Genomic DNA, 15,681 nt, shown 5'->3' with positions numbered 1-15,681 from the left:
GGTTATTGGCGGCAATCACCGCATTGTCATCCTTGATAGAGGCGGCTTAGGGCAGGAGAGGATCGGGAGCGCAAACATCTTGCGCAAGGACCTTGCCTAAGGCATCGTGAAGAGACACAATGAGTGAGTGGAGGAAGACATTTAGAGACGTTAAGGAGTGTTTGGATGGCGTGAGTGACGAAGATCATTATTAAATTAATTGCATATAATTGTGTACAATATCGTACAATAATTGCGTATTATTTGATAATTATTATTTTCTTAATACCCCTTAAGTTGGCAGGTGAAGATCATGAACCCCAACTTGTGTCGTAGCGTCAAAAAATATTTCTTGCCCAGTGCCTTCGTAAAAATATTTGTGACCTGGTACTGTGTCAGTACATATGAAGGACTAATTATCCCGACTTGTAATTTTTCTCGCACAATGTGGTGGTCTATCTCAATATGTTTTGTGCGTTCATGAAATACTGGGTTTGCTGCTATATGTAATGTCGCTTGATTGTCACAGAAAAGTTAAGCTAGCAAGTTACACGGCACCTTTAAGTTTTGCAACAGATATCATCGCGCAGTATTCTACTTCTGCTGATGATCTTGATACGTTTGTCCATTTTTTTTACTTCCATGAGATAATAGAAGAACCAAGAAAAAAGTAATACCCAGATACTGATTTCCGAGTTGTCCGAGTTGTCTGACAACCTCCCCAATCTGAGTCGCAATAAGTTGTCAATGTCAGATTGTTCTCATATAGCAATAACAATCCTTATCCGGTGATCCTTTAATATACTTTAGGACTCGAATTGCGGCATCCCAATGAGGTTTCCGTGGATCCTGTATATATTGACTTAGGGTCGAAACCGAAAGTACTATGTCAGGCCGAGAAACTGTGAGGTATATCAGTCGTCCCACAAATCGCCTGTATTTGACTGGATCCTTTAATAACTCTCCATCGTCTAGTGTGAGTTTTAGGTATTGCTCCATTAGAAATTTTTCTAGACGAGCACTTGTGAGTTTCGTATCCTGCAAAATATCAAGTGCATATTTTCTTTGTGGTATGTAAATACCAGTTTTGGAATGGGAAAATTCAATCCCTAGAAAATATTTTAAGTCTCCAAGATCTTAAATGCGAAATTGTTGTAAAAGACAGTCTTTAACGCGCTAAATTTCTATCAAATCATTTCCTGTCAAAAGAATATCGTCCACATAAATCAAGGGCAGTAAATGATGAGTTATTTTGTCTTGTGAATAGAGAGTACAAGAAATTTTGTTTGTGATTTATAGAGTTTGTCTAATACAAACAGTAATCTTTCTTTTAAAAGATTTTGAAAGAATTTTAACATTACTTATCAAGATAATCAATTATATTTAATTATAATCTATTAATATGTTATTAATGTAACTCATCAAATATATTGAAACAACATTTATTATTCAATATTGATAATAGATTATCTAAAAAGTAACATAATTAATTATTCTATTTGTAAAATTGGGAAAAATAATTTTTAATCCGTATTATCGATTATTACATTAGATAATTAATTATCTGCTAATAAAATATTGAAAGCTTAGGAAATATATTTCATTTGTTATTGTGCAATTTTTCGTACACCTTCAAAATTTTCAAGAAGAAGAAGAATTTTATATTTTTTTCTATCATATATTTTGTTATTGTTCACTGGGATATATACTATTTTTATTTACAGTATTGTGATTATAATTTGTGAAACAAATTTGTTCTAATAGAAAGCAAACAAAATTTATGACTCCAATTTAAATTTGTTTTTGGTAGTAATGATGAAGGGTATGAGTGACGTCTCACCAACTTTTGTTTCCAATCTCTTTTTTCTGTTCCTTTCTCTAACAGTATATCAGAACAGTAATAAAAGCATCACACTTCAGATTAAGACTTTTCTAGTTGCAAACCTTGATGATAGTTGCGAGAGAGGCTGACCAAGTTCATTCAATCGAAGAATTAAATGAATTTCATATCAAGAATATTTATCATATGTTGAAAATGGTGTGTGAATATTAGGTGCTTCCACATAAATCTTATTCAACCAGTATAGATAGTATTCTATTTAGTCAATTTGTCTATTTTCTATATAACCACATTTTTTTTATCATGCAAAGTATAAACAAAATAAAATGAGATATTTCAGGATATCTCAACTCTTATATAAAAATTGGTCAAAAGTTAAACAACTCAACACTTAACCAACAAAGATTCTATTATACTCTATAATCTCCAAATCAAGCATCGGAAACACATACAGGAAAAATACAGAAAAAATCACAACAAAACACTAAAACATCATCTCTCAGAAGGTCATACTTTATAGCTGCATGCAGAACGAAAACAAGACAAAAGAAAAACTCTTATAAACATATATCCCAAGATAGCAATGCTAAAAACCTATGCAACAAAAACCTTCTTCTTCTTCAAGATATGAAACTTTACTAACACAGTGAACCAAGCTTAGTCAACCGAGAGTCAAAAGACTCTTTCCAAAACGTCAAAAGACTACTGGCACATAAACCTACACATATAACGACATATCTAGTAAAGAAAATTTTAATTAAGATTCTAAACCACAAAAAAAAATATTTTTTAATTATCATTCAATAGAAATAGAAATTATTAAAATACAAGTTTATTAAACTCTTACATTGAAAAAAAATCTCTGTCTTTACTTTCTGCTTGCTTTTCTTTCTGATTGGTGTCTCACCCTCTGATAAGTGTTTACTCGCTTTAGTTTGGTGATGAAGTTCGTTTTTGTCAAGATTAGTATTTTTTATAGATGTTTGGAAGGTGTTAGGTGATCAGGTCATTCTTGTTTCTTTGTATATGGGTTGAATCACCCTTGAAATAGTTCATATGTATATAATGTTAGCTGGTGCGTTGTGTTAGCTGCTGAACATAATGCACATAAAAACTGGTAATGATACTGCTCTAGCCGATAGATAATTGAAAGAAGTGGTAGTGCTCATGGTCAAGGGGATATTGAGTATGATCTTGGAAGGAACTAAAGCCAAAGGACTTGCGTTGGCTTTGGAAGGAGTTCTATAGTGAGGGGGATCACAAATCAATAGCTATTGGGATTTCTGTTAGATTACTGCGTTAAAGAAGAGCAATCCTCCTAGCAGATTGCTCAGAGGCAGCAGGAAGCATGTATGTGTAGAGGTTATGGTTTTGCGATATAGCAGACTTTCTCATGCATTGGGTCTCCTGATGAGTTGGAGGTCTTAGGTGTGAGCCGTATATAAGGGTTGGGATACCCCTAAAGTATCCCTTTTTTAATTTAATTTTATTCTTTGTTGACAAAAAAAATATGTATATAATCTTTATTGTTGATAAAAAAAATATTGAAAAAAAATCTTAAACACATATAATATAGTAAAAACTAACTTAAAACTCATGTCAAAATTCTTCTATTATAAAATTAGACATTACTGATGTAATGTTCTTGGTTTTACTGATAATTTGAAGAATATTCTAATTCTTATATAAAAAAAATATCTTCAGCAATAATAATTTGATTTGATGAAATGCTGTAGTCTCACGTTTGTAAAGCTGAATTGTGTTATCAAATCTATTAGTTTGACTTAGTTTTTAGGTTTATTGATCATGTGCTATGTAGGGTGGTGGCAGGAAATCTGCAGAGTATAGCTTTATGAGCTTAGAGCATCACAATCTGCAGTTAATAGATTGTTGCAGAGGTGTGAATGCAGATTATTGCAGAGGTGTGAATGTAGCTGTTGCATTTAAATCAGTGTTAATGAGGGTCTCTCATTGAAGCATAGGCTCTTACATATAGTTCTTTTAACATGCGTAACACGAGTTTCTTTGTTTTTTTTTAGCAAAGAATTCTTGCACAGAACAACCTACACAGGGGAATAATTCTGCAACAATACAAGTATAAGATTTTGCCTTTGTTCTTCCAGCATTTCCTTCACAATTATTATCAATAGCTCCGGTGGAAGATTTATTGGGGAACTCTTCCCACTGGGCAAGTGGTAGCCATAAAGCGAGCTCAAAAGGAATCAAAGCAGGGAGCGCAAGAATTCAAAGCTGAAATTGAACTCCTTTCACGGGTCCACCACAAATGGCCACCATTGTGGGCTTCTGCTCTGATCGAGAAGAACAAGAATACTTTACTATATTACATTCATCTTTTGGTAGGAAGTATAGGTTGTGGATGTAGGTAAGGGTGCAGGTGAGGCCAAGGTGGTGAAGCGGTGTTTGGATGCAAAGGTGTATAATGTACTGCTGCGTCTATGTAGCATTTTTTAGGCAGCTGTCATAACTGTGTAGGTCCTCTGTCATGAGGGTGCAAATTGGTTTGTTATTCTATGCTTACAGTTTTTTAAAGCAGGTTATGTCACACAATGGTTGTCTCCCCTAAAAAGGGAGAGTAACTATGTGGTTGATGTATACGGGTTGAGATACTCCTGAAGTATCCTTCTTAATTTTATTTATTTATTGCTGATAAAAAAAAAATTATCAATAGTTAATGTCCTTCAATGCCTCGTAACCTGCACACAAATACCTTTCCTTCCAAGATCAAGTTCTTCATATAAAAAATCAAACATGTTAGAGACCTCGATAAAAGTCTATTGCTTTAGGTACATGTGCACGAAAAATACTAAAAAAAATTATTAAATAAAAATAAATCTTAGGCACTAAAAATAATTATTTTTAAATTTATATTTAATTAGATATCAACTTTAGAATCTAAATAATTTGTAGCTAAAATTTAGGTAGCTAATTAGATATAATTTAGAAACTATTTATCAATAATAAAAACTATAATTTAAAAATAACTAATTTTTTTATACTATAAAATAGTATCTAATATATATATATAAACTTATAATTATTTCTCTTGGTTTCTAATTAATAGTTTTTAGTAGTGGAAGTGAAAGAGCCACCAAGCCACAACTAACCACACCTACATAATGGGCTTAAGAACTAACTAAGAAAAAAACAAACAATTCATTGAATCTAGTCGGAGTAGGAAAAACAAAAGTTGTTCATTTTTCTCTTCATCTATCCTCTATAAAATAACTACATTCCTATGATTCCAAATACTCCAATACAACTTGTTTCAGTACTCTATATTTTTTTGTTAAACAAAACACGAGTTTGTTGATTCCAATATCCGACAAAAATGCTAACAATCTCATCAACACACTCACACTCTCAAAAACCTTCAATGCTTATGTTTAGATATGTTTTTATAAGGGATATCTTTGTCTTTTTTATCCATAATAGGCCAAATATACCTAAAACATGAGATATTTTAAGTATATCTCAACCCTTATACAAAAATTGGTCAAAAGTCAAATTATTCAACATTTGACCAACAAATATTCCATCAGACTCTATAATCTCCAAACCAAACATCAGAAACACATACAGGAAAGATAAAGGAAAAACCATAACAAAACACTAAAAATCATCTCTCAGGAGACCCTAATTTCTTTCTAGCTGCATGCAGAGCAAAAACAAGACAAAAGAAAAACTCCTATAAAACAACCACTATTAATCCTTACCCTAGGTGACAAAAGAACAAAACATATATCCTTCTCCCAAGATAGCAATGCCAAAAACCTATGCAGCAAAACCTTCTTCTTCTCCAATATATGAAAATTTACCAGCACAGTGAACCAAGCTTAGCCAACTGGGAGTTAGAAGACTCTTTCCAAAACGTCAAAAGACTGCATGCAGAGCAAAAACAAGACAAAAGAAAAACTCCTATAAAAACAACCACTATTAATCCTTACCCTAGGTGACAAAAGAACAAAACATATATCCTTCTCCCAAGATAGCAATGCCAAAAACCTATGCAGCAAAACCTTCTTCTTCAAGATATGAAAATTTACCAGCACAGTGAACCAAGCTTAGCCAACCGGGAGTCAGGAGACTCTTTCCAAAACGTCAAAAGACTACTAGCACATAAACCTGCACATAAGTATAAGAAAATTGTATGTAAGAAGAAAGAAGATGTTTTTATTCTCTTATGTGTGTGTTTATATCACTTCATGTATAGGAAATATATACTAGTGTAGGGAGACTTTCCGTTTTCAAATTACAATCTAATTAGGTAGGGATCCAGTTATCATGAGATTCTATCATTATTAAACTAATTGCATATATTTGGGTACAATATCGTACAATATTGCATACAATAATTGCGTATAATTTGATAATTATTATTTCCTTAATACTCCCCATCAAGTTGGTAGGTGAAGATCATGAATCCCCAACTTGTGTCGTAGCGTCAAAAATTTTTCCATGCCCAGTGCCTTCGTAAAAATATCTGTGAGTTGGTACTGTGTCGGTACATATGAAGGACTGGTTATCCCGGCTTGTAATTTTTCTCGCACAATGTGAGAGTCTATTTCAATGTGTTTTGTGCGTTCATGAAATATTGGGTTTGCTACTATATGTAATGCCGCTTGATTGTCACAAAAAAGTTGAGTTGGCAAGTTATATGACACCTTTAAATACTGCAACAGATATCGCAACCAAACTATCTCCAAACAAGTATTATCCATCGCGCGGTATTCTGCTTTCGCTGATGATCTTGATACACTTGTCTGTTTTTTTTACTTCCATGAGATAATAGAATAACCAAGAAAAATGCAATACCCAGATACTGATCTCCGAGTTGTCTGACAACCTCCCCAGTCTGAGTCGCAATAAGCTGTCAATGTCAAATTGTTTTCGGATGGCAATAACAATCCTTATCCCGGTGATCCTTTGATGTACTTTAGGACTCGAATTGCGACATCCCAATGAGGTTTCCGTGGATCCTGTATATATTGACTTAAGGTCCGAACCGAAAATGCTATGTCAGGTCGAGTAACCGTGAGGTATATCAGTCGTCCCACGAGTCGCCTGAATTTGACTGGATCCTTTAATAACTCTCCCTTGTCTGGTGTGAGTTTTAGGTATTGCTCCATTGGAGATTTTTCTGGACGAGCACCTGAGTCCTGTATCCTGCAAAATATCAAACGCATATTTTTTGTTTGACATGTAAATACCAACTTTGGAACGGGAAAATTCAATCCTTAGAAAATATTTTAAGTCTCCAAGATCTTTAATGCGAAATTGTTGTAATAAACTATCTTTAACACACTGAATTTCTGTCAAATCATTTCTGTCAAAAGAATATCATCCACATAAATCAAAAGGAATGATGAGTTATTTTGTCTTGTGAATAGAGAGTAGTTTGTCTTGGACGGTTGAAATCCTATAGATTTAATCATGTGAGAAAATGTTGAAAACCATATCTGGGATGACTGTTTGAGACCATAAAGAGATTTGTTGAGTCGACATACAATGTTCTCCCCCTGTCGATGATGCAGGGGTGGCAAGTCCATGTAAATAATTTCATGCAATGTGCCATGTAATAAGACATTTTGCACATCTAGCTGGTGAGTAAACCAATTTCTGGCGGATGCAATGGTGAGGAGACACCTCAAAGTTGTTAATTTTGTTGTTGGTGAAAAAGTTTCAGAATAGTCCATGTATAGAAAATATAGTGTGATATGTGATGAGTAGGAGAAGAAAGTTGAACTTCAGGTGCATTGTGATGAGTAGGAGGGGAAAGTTGGTTTGCTGGAGGTTCAGGTGCATTGTGACGAGTAGGAGAAGAAGGTTGATCGAGTAAATGTTGGACAGAAGTGGGTAAGTCAATGTCAATAACGGGCAAATTACCTTGTAATGGAGGTAAGGATTGCGGCTGCGACTGTTGCCAGAATGGGAAAACACTTTCATGGAAGGTGACATCCCAACTTGTAAAAAAGGTGTCTGCATCTATATCAAATAATTTGTATCATTTTTGGTTGAGAGGATAACCAATGAATATGCATTGTCGAGCATGCATATCAATTTTTTGCTTAAGTGAAACGACAGTTGCGTAACAAAGGCAACCAAAAGTTTGTAGGTGAGAAAGTGAAGGTTGGCGATTATATATCATCTCAAAAGGTGATATATTTTTTAGTAAAGATGATAGCAAGCGATTAATGATATACGTGACGGTTAAAACACATTCTCCCAAAATTCTAATGGTAAATGAGACTGAAATAGGAGGGCTCGTACTGTGTTTAAAATCTGTCTATGTTTGCGTTCTACTACTCCATTTTATTGAGTGTAGAAGCAAGTGCGTTGACATTGAATACATTTTTTGAGAAAAAATTACGTATTGAAATAAATTTCAATCTGTTGTTAACGCGGATGGTTTTAATAAATGTTTGAAATTGATTTTGTGCAAAAGTAATGAATGATTTTAAGAGATGTTGAGTTTCAGACTTGTGATTCAAAAGAATTAGCCAAATACCTACAGTATAGTCATCGACTATAGTGAGAAAAAAAACGTTTTCCAAAATGAGTTAGGATTTTATGAGGACCCCAAATGTCACAATGCAATAGATTAAATGGAGAATGATATTTTATTGTGCTTAAAGGAAAGGGTAGCCTTGTCTGTCTAGCTTTGGGACAAATACTACAATTATTATGACTGGGAATGAGATTTTTACTGATAGGTAATAATGAAGATGCAAGTTGTAGACACGCGGGAGAAGGATGTTCGAGGCGCTTATGCCATAAATCAGGGTCGGTCGAAACTTGAGATGTGTGGGCTTGGTTTGGAAGTGGGGACATGTAGTATAAGCTTGCGTGTTGTTTACCCGAGCCAATCATCCTCCCCGTAGCCAAATCCTGCAAAACACAACCATGTAGAGTAAAAATGAAACAACAATTTAGTGAATTGGTTATCTTACTAACTGACATGAGATTTAAATATTTAAATTAAAAGAAGGAATGCAAAGAACATCTTTGAGAGTGATATTGTTATTGAATTTAATTGTGCACGTAGATGAGATGGGCACAGTTAAGCTTGTGGGCAAATTGACATTTGGAAGAAATGATGATGAAGTGTGTGAAAAATTGTGAATCAAATGCAATGTGATTAGTTGCTCCACTATCCAAAATCCATGGTTTCATAAAAGCAGAATTAATATACGAGTTATGGGCAAACAAACCTGCAACGTTTATAAACGTGTCAGTTTTACCATTATTGTTGAGCGAGTAAATCGCCTTTGCCAAATGCTGAATTTGTTCGACAGTGAAACCTTGTACCAGGTTTCCATCAAACTCTTTATTGGTGCATTTTTTCCATGATCTCTTATTTAGCAGATAAAAATGGAGAGGTTGTCAGAGCACCGATTTTGTGCTCTGATACCATATAAAAAAGTTATATAAGAGCATCATAAGAAAAATGAAGATATATTTATTCTCTTGTGTATATTTACATAACTCCATGTATAGAAAATATACACAAGTGTAGGAACACTTTCTCTCTTCAAATTACAAGCTAATTATGTAGGATTACCAATGATGAGATTCTATCATTATTAAATTAATTGCATATAGTTGCGTACAATATCAAATGTAAAATAATTGCATACCATAATTGCGTATAATTTGATAATTATTATTTTCTTAATATTATCCATCCTACTAATGAATGAATTTTTTAGGACACTTAAATGTTAAATACTTTTTCTATTAAGATTATTGTGTTAGTCTATTAAGATTCAATTCTTGAAATTAACAATTCTTCTTCAATTGTATTTATGTTTCTAATTTTTTTTCCTTATTTCATTTTAATTTTTAAACATTTGTATATCTATGTAAAATATTTTATTAGAATTTTATTAAATAAATTATAATCCTATCTATTTTAATAATGAGCGAATTTGTTAGGAGACTTAAACATCAACAACTTTTTCTATTAAGATTATTATGTTAGTCTTAGATTTCATTCTTGAAATTAACAATTTTTCTTCAATTGTATTTGTGCGGTTAATTTTTTTCCTTATTTCATTTTAATTTTTAAATATTTACATATCTATGAAAAAGATTTGATTTGAATCTTATAAATTAAATAAGTTATTATCTTATCCATTTTTATAATAAATGAATTTGTTACGAGACTTAAATATCTAATAAATTTTTCTATTATCCCTTATATATTTATCATCACTAACAAATTAGGTTAATTACTAGAAGATCATCATACACTTAAATGAAAATAAGATTACAAATAAATAAATATATATATATATATATATATAATAAGTTCATCTATACTAATGAGATTCACCTAACTTTGAATTCAATTAAAGAATCATTTCTTCCTATAAGAGTTTCAGAGACCTATGATCTTTCAAAAATCATCACCAACTACATGTCAGTATTGGATAAACGGTAATTGTCCAAGCGGAGATAAATGTCCAAATTTACATTTGTGGGTTAACACCAACAACAACATTATGTGTATTTACATAACTTCGTACAAAAAATATATACTAAGTGTATGGATGAAGATTTTTTTTTTCTCTCTCAATTACAAGATAATTATGTAAGAATTACTAATCATGAGATTCTATCATTATTAAATTAATTGCATATAATTGCGTATAATATCGTACATTAACGTACAATAATTATATACTATTATTGCGTATAATTTGATAATTTTTTTTTAATATTATTCATCCTAATAATGAATGATTTTGTTAGGAGGCTTAAATGTCAACAACTTTTTCTATTAAGATTATTGTGTTAGTCTTTTAAGATTCAATTCTTGAAATTAACAATTCTTCTTCCATTTTATTTATGTTTCTAATTTTTTTTCTTATTTCATTTTAATTTTTATAGATTTGTGTATTAGGATCTTATAAATAATTATAATAGTATCAATATTAATAATGAACGAATTTATTAAGAAACCTAAACATCAACAACTTTTTTTTATTAACTTATTATGTTAGTCTTAGATTCCATACATGAAATTAACCATTCTTCTTCCATTGTATTTATGTTTCTATTTTATTTTTCTTATTTCATTTTAATTTTTAAAGATTTTTATATTAGGATCTTATAAATAAATTATAATAGTATCAATATTAATAATGAACGAATTTATTATGAGACCTAAACATCAACAACTTTTTCTATTAAATTATGTCAGTCTTAGATTCAATTCTTGAAATTAACCCTTCTTCTTCCATTGTATTTATGTTTCTAATTTTTTTTCTTATTTCATTTAAATTTTTAAAAACTTGTATATTAGGATCTTATAAATAAATTATAATAGTATCAATAATAATAATAAACGAATTTATTAGGAGACCTAAACATCAACAACTTTTTCTATTAAATATTTTTCTTATTTCATTTTAATTTTTAAAGATTTGTATATTAGGATCTTATAAATAAATTATAATCGTATCAATATTAATAATGAACGAATTTATTAGGAGACTTAAACATCAACAACTTTTTCTATTAAATTATTATGTTAGTCTTTGATTCCATTCTTGAAATTAACAATTTTTCTTCAATTGTATTTGTGCGTCTAATTATTTTCTTTATTTCATTTTAATTTTTAAATATTTACATATCTATGAAAAAGATTTGATTAGAATCTTATAAATTAAATAATGTATTATTTTATCCATTTTTATAATGAATGAATTTGTTAGGAGACTTAAATATCTAATAAATTTTTCTATTATCTCTTATATATTTATCATCACCAACAAATAATGTTAGTTACTAGAAGATAATCATAAACTTAAATAAAAATAAAATTACAAAAATATATATAATAAGTTCAACTATACCAATGAGACTCACCTAACTTTGAATTTGATTAAAGAATCATTTCTCCTTTCAAGAGTTTCAGAGACGAGATGGAAGTAGAAACTATGATCTTTCAAAAAGAAACTATGTTCTTTTAAAAATCATCACCAACTACATGTCTATATTTACGGTAATTGTCCAAGCGGTGATGAATGTCCAAATTTACATTGGTGGGTGGACACCAACAACAACATTATGTGTATTTAGATTACTCAATGTACAACAAATATATACAAGTATATAAAGACTTTTTCTCTCCAAATTACAAGTTAATTATGTTCGGATCACTAATCACAAAATTATATTATTATTAAATAATTGCATATAATTGCGTACAATATTATACATTAACGTACAAAAATTGCATATTATAATTACATAAAATTTGATAATTTTTTTTTTAATATTATCCATGCTAATAATAAATGAATTTTTTAGGAGGCTTAAATGTCAACAACTTTTTCTATTAAGATTATTGTGTTAGTCTATTAACATTCAATTATTGAAATTAACAATTCTTTTTCAATTGAATTTATGTTTTTAATTTTTTTCCTTATTTCATTTTAATTTTTAAAGATTTGTATATCTATGTAAAAGATTTTATTAGAATCTTATAAATCAGTTATAATCGTATCCATTTTAATAATGAACGAATATGTTAGGAGACTTAAACATCAACAACTTTTTCTATTAAAATTATTATGTTAGTCTTATATTCAATTCTTGAAATTAACAATTTTTCTTCAATTATATTTGTGTTTCTAATTGTTTTCCTTATTTCATTTTAATTTTTAAAGATTTACATATCTATGAAAAAGATTTTATTAGAATCTTATAAATTAAATAAATTATTATCTTATCCATTTTTATAATGAATGAATTTGTTAGGAGACTTAAATGTCTAACAAATTTTTTTATTATCTCTAATATATTTATCATCACCAACAAATAATGTTAGTTACTAGAAGATAATCATAAACTTAAATGAAAATAAGATTACAAAAATTTACATAAGTTCATCTATATCAATGAGACTCATCTAACTTTGAATTTCATTAAAGAATCATTTCCTTACAATAGTTTAAGGGAGAGATGGAGGTAGAAAGTATGATGTTTCAAAAATCATCACCAACTACATGTCAGTATTGGATAAACGGTAATTGTCTAAGCAGTGATAAGATCCAAACACCAACAACAACTCTAATAATGTCAAGGTAGGTTACTCTTAATTTTTTTTGTAGTCTTTTGTATTAACATGCTAATACATATTGATTATATAAAATTTTCTTTAAAAAACATTAGTCCAACATTATTTTTTTAATTCTAACAAAGTAAACCTATTCCTTCTTAGATTAAGAAAATAGAGAGTAACATATTGTGGTTTAGTATATTAAACTTACATCTGTAGCTAGAGTATTGTGTTCAGTTCGTGAAATTAACAATTCTTCTTCAATTGTTATTTATGTTCCTAATTTTTTTTCTTATTTCATTTAAATTTTTAAAGATTTATATTTATATATATAAGATATTATTAGAATCTTATATATAAGTTATTATCTTTTCATCTTAATAATGAATGAATCTTAATAATTAATGAATTTGTTAGTAGATCTAATTGTATATATATGTATAAGATATTATTAGAATCTTATGTATAAGATATTATTAGAATCTTATTTATAAGATATTATCTTGTCATCTTAATAATGAATGAATTTATCAGGAGACTTAAAGTGAACAACTCTTTCTATTAAGATTATTGTGTTAGTCTATTAAGATTCAATTTTTGAAATTAACAATTCTTCTTCCATTGTTATTTATGTTCTTATTTTTTTCCTTATTTTTTTAATTTTTAAAGATTTGTATATTTATGAAAAAAATATTTGATTAGAATCTTATAAATAAGTTATTATCTTATCCATTTTAATAATGAATGAATTTGTTAGGAGACTTAAATGTGAACAACTTTTTCTACTATCTCTAATATTTTTATCAATCCCCAATAAATAATATTAGTTATTAACTAGATAGGATAGGATAGAAGATAATAAACTTAAACGGAAATAAGGTTAACTTTTTTTATTTAATAAGTCCATATAAGAGTTTTAAAGACAATGCTGATCTTTCAAAAATATCACCAACTACATGTCAATATTAGATAAACGGTAATTGTCTAATTGGTGATGAATGTCCAAATTTACATTGGTGGGTTGACACCAACAACAACCCTAATAATGTCAAGGTAGGTTACTCTTAATTTTCTGTAATATTTTATATTAATAAATGTTGATTATATAAAATTTCTTAAAAATTCATTAGTCAAAACACTATTTTATTTAATTCTAAGAAAGTAAGCATGTTCCTTCTTCTTATATTAAGAAAATATAGTAAGATATTAAGTATTATGTTAGTCTATTAAGATTATTGTGTTAGTCTATTAAGATTCAATTGTTATTTATGTTTTCCTCATTCATTTTAATTTTTAAAGATTTGTATATATATGTAAAAGTTATATAAGTTATCTTATCATCTTAATAATGAACTAATGTGTTAGGAGCTATGAAGTTCGGACACTTCTTTTAAATGGCACGTCGGTGTCAGATACTTGTATCAGACACCGACACTCGTATGACACTTGTAGGACACGTATCCATGAAGTGTCTAATTCAAAAAGTATTTGTTGGATTTTTGACAATTCTAGTACGCTTCTAACACAATTTTAAAAAGGAAAAATACATTAATTTTTAAAAAATTCAAACTTATTGTATAAGTTTTTATTATGATTATAAAAATAAAAAACAAATCCTTTTGAACCAGTCATGGAAAACATCTTTCTGCTCAAAAAAATAATCTGAAACTTATTTGACAGCTTGTGCGTGGAATGACATATTATGGGTGGTCCGATAATGGCTTGATAATACCATATTAAGAAGTGGACTTTAAGCCTAACTCAACCCCATAAAACCGACTCATGAGGTTGAGGTTTATACCCACTTATATACAATGAAATGTTCTCATCTCTAGTCAATGTGGGATCTCCAACATATATAATTCATAATTATATAATATATAGATCTGTATCCCTGTGTCCTACATTTTAGAGATTATACGTATCTTCGTGTCTGTGTCGTATCAGTGTTTGTGTCAGTGTCTGTGCTACATAGGTTAGGAGACTTAAATGTCAACAACTTTTTATATTAATATTATTGTGTTAGTCTATTAAGATTCAACTCTTGAAATTAAAAATTCTTCTTCGATTGTTATTTATGTTTCTAATTTTTGTCCTTATTTCATTTTAATTTTTAAAGATTTGTATACACTACAAAAAAAATCAGTATTATCTACGGATTTTTACCCATGGATCTGAGTTCGTAGGTAAATTTAACATTACATACGGATATTACCTACAAACAACATTACCTACAGACATTACCCACAGATTCTGAATCTGTAGGTAAATTCAACATTACCTACCAACTATTATTCAAGGATCTTATTACCTACCAACTTTTACCTACGGATCTCTATTACCTACCAACTAATACCCACAAATCTTTATTACCTACGAACTATCACCCACGAATTTCTATTACCTACCAACTATTATCATAATAATTATATACATAATATTAAAAATATTATTGTAATATGAAAAATTATAAAATCATAATTAATATTCATAAATAATAATAACCATAACTAATAAGTATACATCTTATTAATATTATAAAATTAATAATATTAATAATATAAAAAATTTAAATAATATAAATAGTATTATATTAATAATATTAATAATAATAATAGTATTAATGATTTTAGCAATATGACAAAATTAATAATATTAGTAATAATAAAATGAATAATATAAATACTATTAATAAAAATATTTATAAAATTAACATTATTTATAATATTAATAATATTAACACTATTTATAATATTTAAAAATATTAATAATATTT

Source organism: Phaseolus vulgaris, chromosome 10 (genome assembly GCF_051622355.1).
Source record: "Phaseolus vulgaris cultivar YP4 chromosome 10, ASM5162235v1, whole genome shotgun sequence".
Lineage (NCBI taxonomy): Eukaryota > Viridiplantae > Streptophyta > Magnoliopsida > Fabales > Fabaceae > Phaseolus > Phaseolus vulgaris.
The sequence above is the reverse complement of the archived record's forward strand: the minus strand, read 5'-3'. Positions refer to the sequence as shown.